The following is a 14,146-nucleotide window of genomic DNA, read 5'->3' as shown; positions in this document are numbered from 1 at the left end:
CTTTCATTCTTTTACTTTTTCAGGAAATAGACTAAATCGTTCTGAGAGCATTTCTATATTAGGCACAGAGCCTTGCTGCTGTTTCTAAGTGAAGTTAAACATAAATAGGAGCTCTCCCCAGTCCCATTGAAGTGTCACTCAGAGGACTACCCACATTGGCAAGGAGGCGGTTCTCTCTACAGAGATTCGTCACGCTGTATTTTATACTTAGACTTTTTTCAGAAATGAAATCACTTAATTTCCTATTATGATGCTTGACAAGTTTTTCTTCAGAAACTTGGTGCTGTTTCTCTCCTAAACTCAGCCTTTATATTTTCCTTCTTTTAGGATGTGAGTTTTAAATGATCACTTATAAATGTTCCAATTTGTGGCAAGTTAAGATATATTTTATAATAAGAATGTATATTGGTTAATGTACTTTTAGATGACAGATTTGCATCCTTAAATACACATAAAATTGAAATGTTAAAAGCCTGGTTAAAAAAAAAAAGACCTATTTGAATATAGTATTCTTCATATAACATGAATATAGGAGCTGGCACTTAGAACTTCCCAAAGTCTTAAATAAATTCTATAGCAGGTGCCATGAATCATGATTTTTATAAAATAAAAAATGACATCTTATTTCACTCTTTAAAAAAAAAAAAGTGTTTGATAATTTTACCACCCCAAGGTTCTTTCTTAATAAAAAATAAATTACTAATATATTTTACAACTATAAACTGTCTATAATAAATACACACATGAATTAATAAATTACTAATTAAGAAAAGGAATTATTTTGTTCTAAGAGCTAGAACAAACAAGGTTACCCTTTTATTTATGTCATCAAGTCTCAATCCATGAAATCTAAGTCAGCAGAGTTTTTCAAATGATTGAGACTCTATGTCAAAATTCTCTGATGGTTTCTGAGCAATTTACTAGGTGAGGATCTTTATATATATATATATATATATATATATATATATATATATATATATATATATATATATATAATTTCCTTAGTGACTCAGCATTCTGAAACATCATCTCACACCAGAATACCTATTAGGGAGCGATTTTGACACAAAGAAGCATAAAGCAAAAAGACCCAAGGTCTGAAAAGAAAGTTTTGTTTGTGAACTGACTGACAATCAATAAAGATCAGTCTTTATATATTTGCAGCTGAACTGAAATCAAAACACTTTTGTTGATTTCATGTTCACTTAAAAATATATATGTAATTGGCAAAGAGCTTTTGGTCACCATCCAAAATTAGGTGTCAGTGTTCTATAAAGATCTTACAGAAGCAACTTAAAAGAATAATCACAAAAGATTGGTTTTGATTTTTTAAGTGACATATAATTGAATATTTCCAAACATATCATTAGACCTCATGTGAATCAGAGTGCTTTGTTGGTTGCCATCAAAGTTATACAACTAGATTTATTTTTATCTACTTGCTTTTCCCCAGTACTTTTGAAAGAACTTTAAAGAATTTATGATAAGAATTCAATCACTCCAAAAAATTTCAAAAGGCCACAATGGGTTCCTGTTAATTAAATTTTGCCCAAGAAATAATGAAGGTCATTCTCACATTGTCATTTACTTGTTTGGATTTTACATAAAGTAACAGCTAAGATTATACTTTATACTTTTTTTTTCTTTAGAAGTTATAATATACTAGTTATTTTTGTTATAATTATTATTTTAACAATATTTAAATTGGGGCAGATAAGAAAATAGTAGCATTCATTATAATTTTAATGCACCAAAGAAAAATATTTTCCAAAGGGATATGAAATCATTAAATCAATTCTTATTAATAATATTCAATAAACTTACCGAGTTCCATAAATATTATAGTTTTTTTAATATATTTTATTGATATTTTACAGAGGAAGAAAGAGGGATAGAGAGTTAGAAGCATCCATGAGAGAGAAACATCAACCAGCTGCCTCTTGCACACCCCCTACTGGGGATTTGCCCACAACCAAGGTACATGCCCTTGACCGGAATCGAACCCGGGACCTTTCAGTCTGCAGGCCGATGCTCTATCCACTGAGCCAAGCCGGTTTTGGCATATAGTTTATTTAATTATTAAAAAACTATATATAATTAACCATGGCTGTCTTAGTTTCAATGGAAGATTAAACTGTATAGATTATCAATTCATAAGATAATTACACAAATTTATTTGTTGGTTTACTCTAAAAAGTAGCAGCTGTGGAAAATACATTTAAATGAATGGAAAGATGATAGATTATAGATACAAATGTATAACTTCTATATATTTTCTACCTACTGTTTTTCAACTGATTTGTACCAACTTTTAGCATGATTGTAGTACAAAATAAATTTTCTATTTCTATTTTTTTTTTCTATAGCTATACAAATTAAAATAGAACTGGGGTACATTTTAAGGCATATGTTGAAATAATCCACTGGTGTATAATTGAAAACATGGTTACAAAAACAAGCAAAGAGCTCTTTATTTATAACATGGGGATTATATCTTTAAAATAAAGTCCATTAGACTTTAAGCACAATGATGTCAAGAAACAAGTCACTTCAGCATCCTTATTGTCCCCCAAAGATGAATTGTCCAATACTAAATAATTGAGTAATCTGGCAAAATCAAAGGGAGAAATAGAAGTGAATGCTTTTCAAAATTTAAGAAATATTAAAATTAAATTAATGTAATTTAAATGTTTATCCAGTGTAAATCTTCACAGTTTAAAATATCAAGTATTTTTTGTTTAGGTATAATTGAATCAATTGAGAAAAATAACACTAGATCACTAGATTGTTTATGTTGATCAAAACTTTGTTTATATTACATATGTCTTTGGTTAATAAAATTATAAGTCAAATAATTACATTATAATGAGTTACATAAAATTGGTTCTGTTAGAAAAAGGGGTAATGAAAAAGGATCTTTGGTCTGTAAAGTGTGGTGATGGGTACATCTAGAGTTCTAATATTCTAAATGAAGACATGCATCATTCTCCTAGATCCACATTAAAGTAGATAGGGATCATAAAGGGTTGTTGTTACATATTCAAGAAAATCTACAAAACTGGGTATAACTCAGCACAGTTACCCAACTACTAGAGAAACCATCAAAGTAAAATCTCAGCAAAAATAAATAATTTAATTGTTGTACTCTGAGGACACTCAGTTTCAGAAGAGTAAAATGCCATATGAATTCCCACAGTAAAACTGCCTCTTTAGGACTATCTTATATCTCCATCATTTCGTATTTGTTGTTCTGTTAAATGTCTTAGTATATTGAATATTGAGTAGATGAATTTAAATTCAGTGAGACTCCAAGGAATGGTAAATTTTTCACTTCTTAGATACTCAATAATTTCCATAGTAAACACATTAAATTTGCTTTTACACTACTCTTCTTATTTGCTTCTATTCTAATAATGCAGAGATAGTGTGATAAAAAATATTCAAATAATCTTACAAACCCATGTGTTAGTCAAAAGTAAAGAAATGGGTTCAGCATCCACATATGCAAATGGAAAATATTCATTATTTCTTTTTTAGGGAGTCAATAAAAATATAATTTAATGAATCAATATACAATGGACATATAGATTTATTTTATCAATCTAAAAGCAGAAGATCTATAATCCTGATTTTGTGCATGGTAATAATTCTGAGTAAGGCAACATGTTTTGGAAACAGTTATACCATAAAAGACATTATTTTATAGAAAGTCTGTGTTCATGCTATATGTTAAGTAATGGTAAAATTGTAATGATATAAATATTAAAACTACTAGTAATACTATTAATAGTTTCCACATTTAATAATGAAAACAATACTACTTTTCTCTTGGGGTGATAAATTGTGAGTTTTGTAAGTGAATAAAATGAATAAATAGTACAAACTTAGTTGTTGTTTATATTCAGAAAAACAAAGGTAAATGTATGTATTTATTGGCAATATGGTAAGTTCAAAACAAACAGGTAGTGAAATATACTTTATCACTTTCTGTGGAATAAAATGCCATCTGGTGTATTTAAAAAATTAGGCTTTAAATGAAATACCTCTCAAGGCACTTACATGTGTTGCTTTTTCTAAGACAAAACTGCGTGCCTGATAATGACAGACAAAAAGTAATCTAATCATATTAGAAAACAGCAAAAATAACAGAAATGGATTGTGGTGATTGCATACTTTGGCAAATAAATGTTATCCATCCACCTTGAACTAGCGTGGCCCTAGCTTTAGCCAATATTTCAATGTCAGATTATCTCAACTCTGATTAAAAACTATTGTCCTAAAACAATGTGAACCTATTGTGTACTTTTTATGTCTCACTCTATTGCAATGAGCTATTTCTCAGGGGAAAATATAATTTAAAATAAAGCTTTTCAGGATTCTAACAGATGTTCAAGTAAGGAATTTTTCCTATTAATCTCTTAAGCCCTATCTTGGAAAAAAAAAATGTCCAGTTTCAGAATGATGAACAAGATGTCATTCCAAAAATATTTCTTCAAATATTGGAACAAGCATCTAACTGTAAACATTCCTTTGAAGTAAAACTGCATGTTCAAGGTTAATTAACATAGTAATTTTTTTGAGTGAGAAATCTAGGGCACAAACAAAATCAAGGGCATCATAGAAATATACACTGCATATTTTCCTGACAATTAATCAAATAAAAACTATTAAATATGAACTTTTCCTTTACTAGAGATAACATATTAAATAATTAGAAAAGGCAATTAGTTTTTACACTTTTTAAAAAATAACTTTTTAAATAGTTCTTTTTAAAAATGAATGAAGAGTAAAGCATTTAAAAATCCTTCATTCAGCCTGGCCTGCATGGGGCAGTGGTTAGAACAACAGCCTGGGCTCTGGAGAGTCTCAGAATAGATTTCCAAGGCATTGTACCTCAGTTGCAGGCTCTATCCCTGTCCCTGGTGGGGGCTTAAGTGCTCCCCCTCCTCACTGGTCCCTTCAATTCTGTAAAAATCAAAGGAAAAAATATCCTCCTTGGGTGAGGAAAAAGAAATAATAATAAAAATAAATAAAACCCTTCATACGTTGTAAATGTGTTTACATTCAGAAGAGAATAGCAAACATTTCATTCTAAATGTAAGTGCACTTACACTGGTGCTATGCAGAACATACAATTTAATAACTCCACTTTACCCATTATTGGACACTAGAGGCCTGGTGCACAAAATCCGTGCACAGGTACAGCCCCTAGGCCTGGCCAGCAATTGAAGCATGGGTGTCTAGTGTGAAAGGTCAGGTTCCAGCTGACCTCTGAGCCCTGGGCAGCACCTAGGTTCCGGGGACCCCATGTGCCTCCCTCCATCTGAGTCACAGCGCCTGAGTCCCCATGTGAAGTTGCAGTGAGTGTGGACAGACACCATGGACCAGGGCACAGTGTGGGCCTCGGGGCCATCCAGCAGTGCCACAGAAGCCAGGTGGGCACTACGCTCTCTTCTGGCTGGCCTAGCAGACTGGTTCCTGCATGAGCCCATGGAGAGCCTGACTGAACCCTGCAGTCCCAGTGGCTGTGGCCTGGCTCACCTGGAGGACACCATGTGGGTGCGAGGCAGGTTCTTTGCAAGCACTCAGTACCTGAGCATGGGGGATTCCCCAGGGTGTAAGCCCTGGCATCCCAGGGGAGATTATTAGAGGGCGTGAAAGTGAGCTTGGCTGACACGCTGCATTCTTACCTCACCTCTATCCCTATCACCCCTGTCCCTAGGTAGCCAGCAAAAGGTCGCTGCATATCACTAAGGCCCTCCATGCTCCACACTGCCCCCTGGTGGTCAGCACACATCATACCGAGTGGTCAAACTCTAGGTCTGGTCGAACTCCCAAACTTTCAGAAGAGGGGACAATTTGCACATTAGGCTTTTATTATATATGATTCTTAATACAAGATTGGACTTTGGTCAATTGGCTGAAACTAAAGATTGCTATCATCTAAAATATTATTTAACCATTCCAGCCAGTTTAGCCTCTTATTGACAAATTAGGGACCCAGGTGCACAAATTCATGCACCTTGAAAGGAACTATGGGCCGCCAGGCTACTGTGGGCAGAGGGGTGGTTCTAGGCCCATCCTCCACACTCCCACCCAGACCCTTCCACTAAAGCCCCCGGTGCCCTGTCTGGGGGCATCCCGGCTCCTGCTGCTGCCAATCCCATGCCCTGAGGACGCCAGCCCTGCCAGCACCCACTCATGGTGCGGAGCCATTGTGGTTGGTGCCAGCAGCGGACACAAATGGGGCTGGCGCCAGCAGTGGGTTTAGGCAGAGGCTGCTGCCCCAAAAGTCCCTCAGGAGCAGGGAAGGTGGAGAAGCCCTCAGGGGTGATTGGGGCTGGCAGCTGCCACTCACACCCACTGAGGGCGCAGAGCAATTGGGGCCCGCTCCGGGAGCCAGCAGCAGGTGCGAGCAATGGGCAGGACCTAAAGAATTTTCCGTAACCACCAGAGGTTCGCCTCGATGACAGTGACTGGTGCCCCACCTTGGACTGGCGCCCCCGATCACCTGCTCCACCATCCCGCTGACGGCCGCCATGTTCCCCATGCAACCCCTGGTGTTCAGCACATGCCATAGTGACCGGCTGTTCAGCTGTTCCGCAGTTCAGTCTATTTGCATGTTAGGGTTTTATGTGTAAAGATTTTAGCCTCTTATTGGAGTATTATAGCTTATTCTTTTAAAATGCATATTCAAAATAACCTCATGTTGTCCAAAAATGCAGTGACCATCTCTACATCTGTTCTTTTCTCCTTCCTTCAGGCAATTCCGTTCCCTCAAGCTTTTCCAAAATTCATCTTTCCTCACTAGCATTTCTGTGCCACTCTTTCTCACCACTCCATATGCTTAGGAAGCCTTTCCAGACTATACTCATCCAGCTATTGCAGCCTCCTACATATATCCCCCAAAAGCAACCTGCTCAAACATTCCAACTGTGACCTTTCACAAATTTATATTTTTCCTATTTATATTAAATTGATCTATTTTTCCCCCTCAGGGCCATCATAATTTAGATCTAAAATTTATTATTAATTGATTGCAGAGGCTTTATAATTTATTTATTATAATGCTTATGAATGAATGATTATTTTTAATCACAGCGACTCATTATGCCCTAATAACCTAGTGAAGGTGATAACACTATTGGCATATTAATAGAATAATCTTTGATTATTTTTAATGTTAGCCATAGTTGTTTCATTAAAGAGACAATGATATATGTGAAGACATATTATAAATTATTATATAAAATATATTTTAGATATATTTCCTCAAAATACAAATAATGCCAACTTTTAAATTAAGAAGTCAGAAATTCAAGGTCAAAGGTGATTACAGAATTAAGAATTAAATTCAGGCCACCCAAATCCTTTTGAAAGTGTTCTCATCACCAAGTTATGTTGAGAATGAGAAAATAGCTGAATCATATGCCATATTTTAAAAATATTTATTTATTTAATCATGAGGTACTTGTTTTTTCACAGGAATATTGTGGGCATTGAGCATCAGATTTCATTTTCCTCTCATTTCTGCAACTCAGCTCACACAAACTCATGGGCAAGTCCCTTCTGCTTCTGAGGTTTTCTTATTTAGCAACAGGGATGGTAGTTATTGCCCTGCCTACCCCACTTGTTTTTGTTTTTGTTTTTTTTTTTAAGTTGTTTCCAGTATCAAATGAGATAAAATTTTAAGTAAAAATGAATATTAATTAAAACTACAGCCGAAACAGGTTTGGCTCAGCGGTAGAGCATCAGTCTGCGGACTGAAAGGTCCCAGGTTCGATTCCGGTCAAGGGCATGTACATTGGTTGCAGGCACATCCCCGGTGGGGGGGTGCAAGAGGCAGCTGGTCAATGTTTCTCTCTCATCGATGTTTCTAGCTCTCTATCTTTCTCCCTTCCTCTCTGTAAAAAATCAATAAAATATATTTAAAAAAATAAAAACTACAATGAGTTATCACAGCACACCCATTAGGATAGCCAGATACAAACATTGGTGACATCGAATGCTGGTTAGGATGTGGAGCAACAGAAATTCTCATTCATTAATGGTGGGTTTGCAAAATGGTACAGCCACGTTGAAAAACAAATTGGAAGTTTTTTACAAAGTTAAACATATTCTTACAAGGCAATTCAGCTAGCATGTTCCTTGGTATTTGGCCAAAGGAGGTGAAAACTTATGTCTTCTCAAAAACCTGCACAGGGACGTTAATGGGAGCTTTACTCGTAATTACCCAAACTAGAAAGTAACTAAGATGTCCTTCGGTAGGCAGATGAATAAATAAACTGGTATATACAGAAAATGGAATGTTATTCAGCGCTAAAAAGAAGTGAGCTCTCAAGTTATAAAAATACGTGGATGAAATGTAAACGCATATTATTAAGTAAAAGAAGCTGATCTATAAAAACAACATACTCTATGATTCCAACAATATGACATTCTGGAATAGGGGAAATTGTGAAGATAGTATTAAGATCTGTGGTTACTGGTGGGTGGAGGTTGGGAAAGATGAACAGCCGGAGCACACAAAATGTTTAGGGCCATGAACATATTCTGTATGATACTATAATGATATATACATGTCAGTATACATTTGTCCAAACCACTGCATGTATGACACCCAGTGCACCCCAATGCAAACTGTGAACTTTGGTTGATTTGATGTGCCACTATGTATTCATCAATTGTAGCAAAGGCACCACTCTGGTGAGGGATGCAGATAACAGGGGAGGCTATGCATGTGTGGGGGCACAGGATATATGAGACCTCTGTATCTTCCCTTCAAGGTGAAGCTAAAACAGCTCTAATACTTTTTAATTAAAAATAAAAAAATATGAAAAACAAGTGATAACGTAGAGCAGAAATGCCAGCCTTTAAAACAGCCAAATAAAGGTATGTATATTTTCACTACTAGAGGCCTGGTTCACAAATTCATGTGCGGGTGGGGTCCTCAGGGGATCCGGGGGGAGCCAGGACACTATTGGTCCTCAGGCGGCCTGTGGGCCGGACATCTGCTGGACCTTTACCACTTGTCCTGGCTGCTGGCAGGCTGCCCTGAGCCCTGCTAGGCAGTGTGCAGGGCTGCCTGTGCCTGGAGGGAGTCGACCCCCCCACGCCCCTTGCCCAGCCACTCCTGGTACAGCTCCTGCACATGGGCACTGGTCCCGGGGGCCACACCGGATGGCAGCGTAGATGCCTTCCTTCTGCCGCAGCAGTGCCCTGTCTGCACGCCCGTCCTCACCTGGGCCTGGCCCCTGCTGCTTAGGCATGCCCGGTGCAGGCCAGGACCTCCACACGGTGGCAGGAAACGTGCCCCTCTACAGCTGCAGGGCCACTTCCGGGTGTTCCAAAAGCCTTTAACAGCCTCAAAGCATAGCAGAACCTCTCCATTCCTTTCCAGGAAGACCTCCTGGAAGTCTTTGTTCCTCAGGGTGCGGCAAGTGAGTGCCCCCATGTCTCCATTGAACAGCTCCTTGGCTGTATTCCTGAAGATGTGCGCCAGGTACCTGTTGGAGCTGGCACCCTCGTGGAGCCTCACCTCCTCTTCCTTCATGTCTCCAAACAGCGTCCATGGCAGCGGCGTTCTCAGTGAGGTCACTTTGCTCCATTACCTGGACAGTTTCACCTGAGGTTAACAGGCAGTCAGCACCCCAGGAACTTTGCAAAGCTGTGGGAACATCTTCTCAAAGGGACTCCAGTTTCTTGTTATAACACAGGGCCACAATGACGTGGAAAATCTTGTCTGGGGAACGGTTCTGCCATCTGGTGAAGTAATCCTTCACCAGAGAGCCCATGATCTTTTGGGGAGACTTGGCCGTGCAGAGGTGGGGGTGATGGGGTGACCCAGCACGTGCTCTGAATATCAGTCCCACCAGAGCTCTTCCTCAAGGTGCTGGCAGTACCAGTGCACAAATTCCTTCTGACTCTCCAGTATGCTGAAGTCTGCAGCTATCTTCATGTCCAAGACAGTGCACCCCAAGGCTTTTGAGGAAGCGCAGAATCTTCGGGATGCATCAGTGACACTGAGGCTGAATTTAGCAGCAAAATAAGGCAGAGTCTGAGGACACATGGACACTCCCAGCACTTTGTGCTGTGAGGTATCCCATTTCTTATTAAGGTTCAGAACATAGAAGAAACCCTTGGTGATCTGCTGAGAAACTTGGACTCCTTCCTCTGTGGTCACACAACTGTCACACTCCAGGCAGTCTCTCAGAAATATCATGGCATTAGCCAACTTATGGAATTCTTCCTTCTCTCCATTCTCCTGACCCGGACTCCAGATGTCAACTGTGGCATTCTCTTGGTCATAGTTTATTTGTTTGCTTGTCTTGTTTGTTGTTTGTTTGTTTGTTTGTTTGTTTTGTGTGTGTGTGTGTGTTTTTGTTTTGTTTTTTTTACTGTATTCCTTCTGTGCCTGCAGTGATCACACAGATCACTGGAGTGGGGCAGGCGGGGCCAGTGTGAGTGACCTGGAGGAAGCAGGGGAAAGCAGTAGCAGCTCCTTGGAGCTTCTAGGGAGGGGAAGCAGCTGAGGTGCCGGAAGCTGAGGTCCAGGAGGCTAGCAGCATTGTAGGAATCATACCAGCAGCACTGGTTCGTTGGTGCCTGGCCCATTTTCTGGAGATTGAACTTGCAGGACTACTGAGGGAGGAAGTGGCTGTCACGGGGCTGGTGGTCATTCTGGTTGTTCTACCTTTCGGTCACTGGGCTTTTATTATATAGGATGCTATTCTCTGGGGTGATGTACACATAGAGCTGATTCCAGTTTAAAACCAATCCACCTAAACCCTTCACCCCCTCACATACCCCCAGAAGACTAGAGAATGTGCACAGGGACCCTGGGCTGATGAGAAACTACCACTAACTCGCCCTGACACTGAGCTCCTGGAAGCTGGTCTCTTTGTTCCCCTCCATCAGCTCTGCAGTCATTTCAGAGTATATTGTCCCATTTCTTAGGCAGATGTAGAATTGGTATGCTTGCGAGTGTTAAGAGGTAACCAGTGTGGAGATCCATTTTGTCCGGCTGTCACCCAAGATGGCATGTCTATAACTTTCCCTATTAAAATTCTTTTAACCAACCAGCTGAACTTTTCCACTTCCCCCTTTGGCCCTCCTGCTCCTTCTGCATGTGGGTCCCACTTTGCATGAACGACTTTGTCATGAAGCACATGGTTACAGTGTTAAATACTCAGTGGGGGGGAATGTGAAGACTATAAAAAATGATGGTTCTCTTTGGAAAAGAGAACTATTCATTAGGAAATATTAAAATATCTTTTTCACACAAAGAATAGAAGCAAGAACAAAAGTAGATTCATCTCAAAGCATGAGAGATTCAAATCTTTCTTAAATTCAGGTTTGCTCTATATTTTCATGATTCTGTGATATTTAGATGAAAGGTTTTTAAGCTGCCTTCATAATGAGGTAAAAACTATTCCCAGTAATTTTGGTGCACTAATCTTTTGCTGCAGAGCTATGAGGATATGCCAGTGTCCATACATGTAGTGGCACACTCAATGGAATGTTCAGAAATGAGCTCAACAGTGAGAGGTGAGAGAATGAGAGACAGTCTGAAAAAGAGAAGAAAGCTGGAAACATTTGCGGTACGGAGTTGTTAGTAGCTTAGAACCAGGAAATGTCAGTAAACAAAATCCAAAGGCATGAAGCCAAATGGATAAACCACAAAGGGTCCATAGTCCGACACCCAAACTTTAATGCCTAATTCACAGATGAATGTGGAAGAAAAGGAGCAAAAGCAGGAGGATTATCCTAATAGAGCTGTGGATCTGACATTAGATAAGCGAGATTTAAGGATTCAAGTATACATACTGTACTTTATCAAAGATGAGACAGATTCCAAGTTATGTTGGATGAATAACATCACCACAAATAGTAGCACAAATTTAAATCCTCATAATTCTAAAGAAAATAATGAATTCCTTTGGTCTAATTATCCATATATGCTTACTAATGCATTAGAGAGGCCTGGTGCACAAAATTCGTGCATTTGGAAGGTCCCTCAGCCCGGCTTGCACCTACTCGCTGTCCAGGAGCCCTCAGGGGATGTTTGACTGATGGCTTAGAAGTCAGTTAGACATCCTTACACTGCTGTGGAGGCAGGAGAGGCTCCCGACAACCACTGCTGCACTCGCCAGCCTTGAGCCTGGCTCAGGGTTTCTGGCTGAGCAGTGCTTCCCATGTTGGAGCACACTGATCACCATGGGGCAACTCCTGAGTTAAGTGTCTTCCCCCTGATGGTCAGTGCATGTCATAGTGACCAGTCATTCTGTTGTTAGGTTGATTTGCATATTAACCTTTTATTATATAGGATAGGTATAATATAATAGTTTGTGATATCAGAATAATCCAATTGTTTACAGCAGTATTGTCCAGTATTGTTGCTACTAGCTAGATGTGGCTATGTGAATTTAAACCAATAAATAAGAAATAAAATTAAAAATGTGTTTCCTTAATCACAGTAGCCACATTTAAAGTATACAGAACCAAATATGGCTCATTATATCAGTCTGTGTAGATATAGAACATTTTCATCCTGACAGAAATTTCTTTTGGACAGCACTGCTTTAATGTAATATGGTTTTTCCAAATATTGAGGCACAGATGAATATTTTTATATGTGACAAGGCTGTCTAAAATCATAGGTCAGCCCAATATACTAGTATAACTATAATAATCCTAAATGCAATCTAAAAACATAATACAAAAATTGTAACAATCTTTCTTGTAATAAGTGAAGTTTAAAATAAATTAAAAAATCAAACTAGATATTTTGACATCAGAGTTTACCTTTGTCATTTTATTTTTGCCTGTTAAACTTTAATAAAGAATTTCACATTACAGGATAATGAGAGGTTTTTGGAATGGGATGGGTACTCCTTCATTGCAATCTGTCACATATATTTTAAAACTTGGACCATTTACTAATCTCTGTTTATCATCTTTGCAACCCTGGTATCTAGCATGTATTCAGTATGTTTGTGCAATGAGGGAGACTTCCATCCAGTTCTAACAGGAAATCATTCAGCATCTGCTTAAACACTTGCATTGGCAAACGATTTACCGCTTCATAAGGGAAGGCATTTCCTTTTAACAGTTCAGTCAAAAACAACTTTCTTTATTACAGAAAAATCCAAATTCACTTGCTTATAGAACTTCCATTAATCCTACATTTTATCAGATAAAAGTTGAAATAAGATGCTTATTCTTCCATGGAAAATACTTTGAAATATTCATAGGTGACTATAAAATTTAACCTACCAACTCGCCTATAAGGCATCATTTCCAGATACTTCGTTGTCTTCTTCTTAATTTAAGTCTCTTGAAATACAATGCCCAGAACATTACATTATCTGCCACTTGTTCTGCTCAGTGCAGAGAACTGTGGGAATTACCTCCATAGCTCTATATAGTATACTTCTATTAATGATGCCCAAGACTCCATTAGCTTTTCTTGGCATTCTCATCAGAGGATGACTCATAGTCCACTTACAATCAACTAAGAGTTCCTAAGCCTTTAAGATGAGTTGCTGTCAAATCATGACTCCTTTCGTCCTTGGTTCTTTTAGTCATTTCATGTATTTGAGTAGAAGACTTTGTTTCATGCTGATGGCTTGGGCATGCTGTTCCATCAGTCAAAATTTTCTGAACTTTGATTGTGTCAATCATCTAATCCATTAGCTGTCGATTCAGCTTTGCGTTAAGTGCAAATATGATAAGCATAACCTATATTTCTACATTAAAGTCATTGATACAAATAGGCCCAGGGCAAATGTCCATACCACACCACTAGAAACTTCTAAGATTATACTCACATATCTTCATGTTTTATTCACTTATGTTTTAAGCACCACACACATATAATCTTTAATTCTTAAAATGCCCCTTTAGTACACTACAAACAATTTATCCAGAAAGAAACAAAAAATGTAAATGATTCTATCAAGAGTGCCTAACTAGACAATGGCAGAGCTGGGAATCCATGTGGGGCAGTTCCACTCCAAAGTCTGCCATTTCCAGATACTTCTGTAGCCCTACGACATAATGTCTCTTTTCAAGTATAGCTGGATTCCCTTAGATCTTTTAACTGTAACATGTGTAAGTATAACAAAGACTGTCAAAAGCCATGCTA

The 14,146-nt window shown here is 38.4% G+C and overlaps 1 protein-coding gene and 1 pseudogene across 12 annotated transcripts in view; both read right to left on the bottom strand.

Moving 5' to 3' along the window:
* Positions 1 to 14,146, bottom strand: part of PCDH9 (protocadherin 9) — an 897,448-nt gene that overhangs the window by 608,178 nt on the left and 275,124 nt on the right. The window lies entirely within an intron of this gene.
* On the bottom strand, positions 9,065 to 13,415 carry LOC311618584 (nuclear prelamin A recognition factor-like; annotated as a pseudogene). The gene is made up of 2 exons: positions 13,410 to 13,415; positions 9,065 to 10,327 (listed from the first exon to the last, which is right to left on the bottom strand). The product of its transcript is annotated as a nuclear prelamin A recognition factor-like (transcript).

The sequence above is a fragment of the Pipistrellus hanaki genome, assembly GCF_964339955.1.
Source record: "Pipistrellus hanaki genome assembly, chromosome: 3".
In the NCBI taxonomy this organism is placed as follows: Eukaryota; Metazoa; Chordata; class Mammalia; order Chiroptera; family Vespertilionidae; genus Pipistrellus; species Pipistrellus hanaki.
Note: the sequence above shows the minus strand (reverse complement) of the source record. Positions and strands in the feature narration are given on the sequence as shown.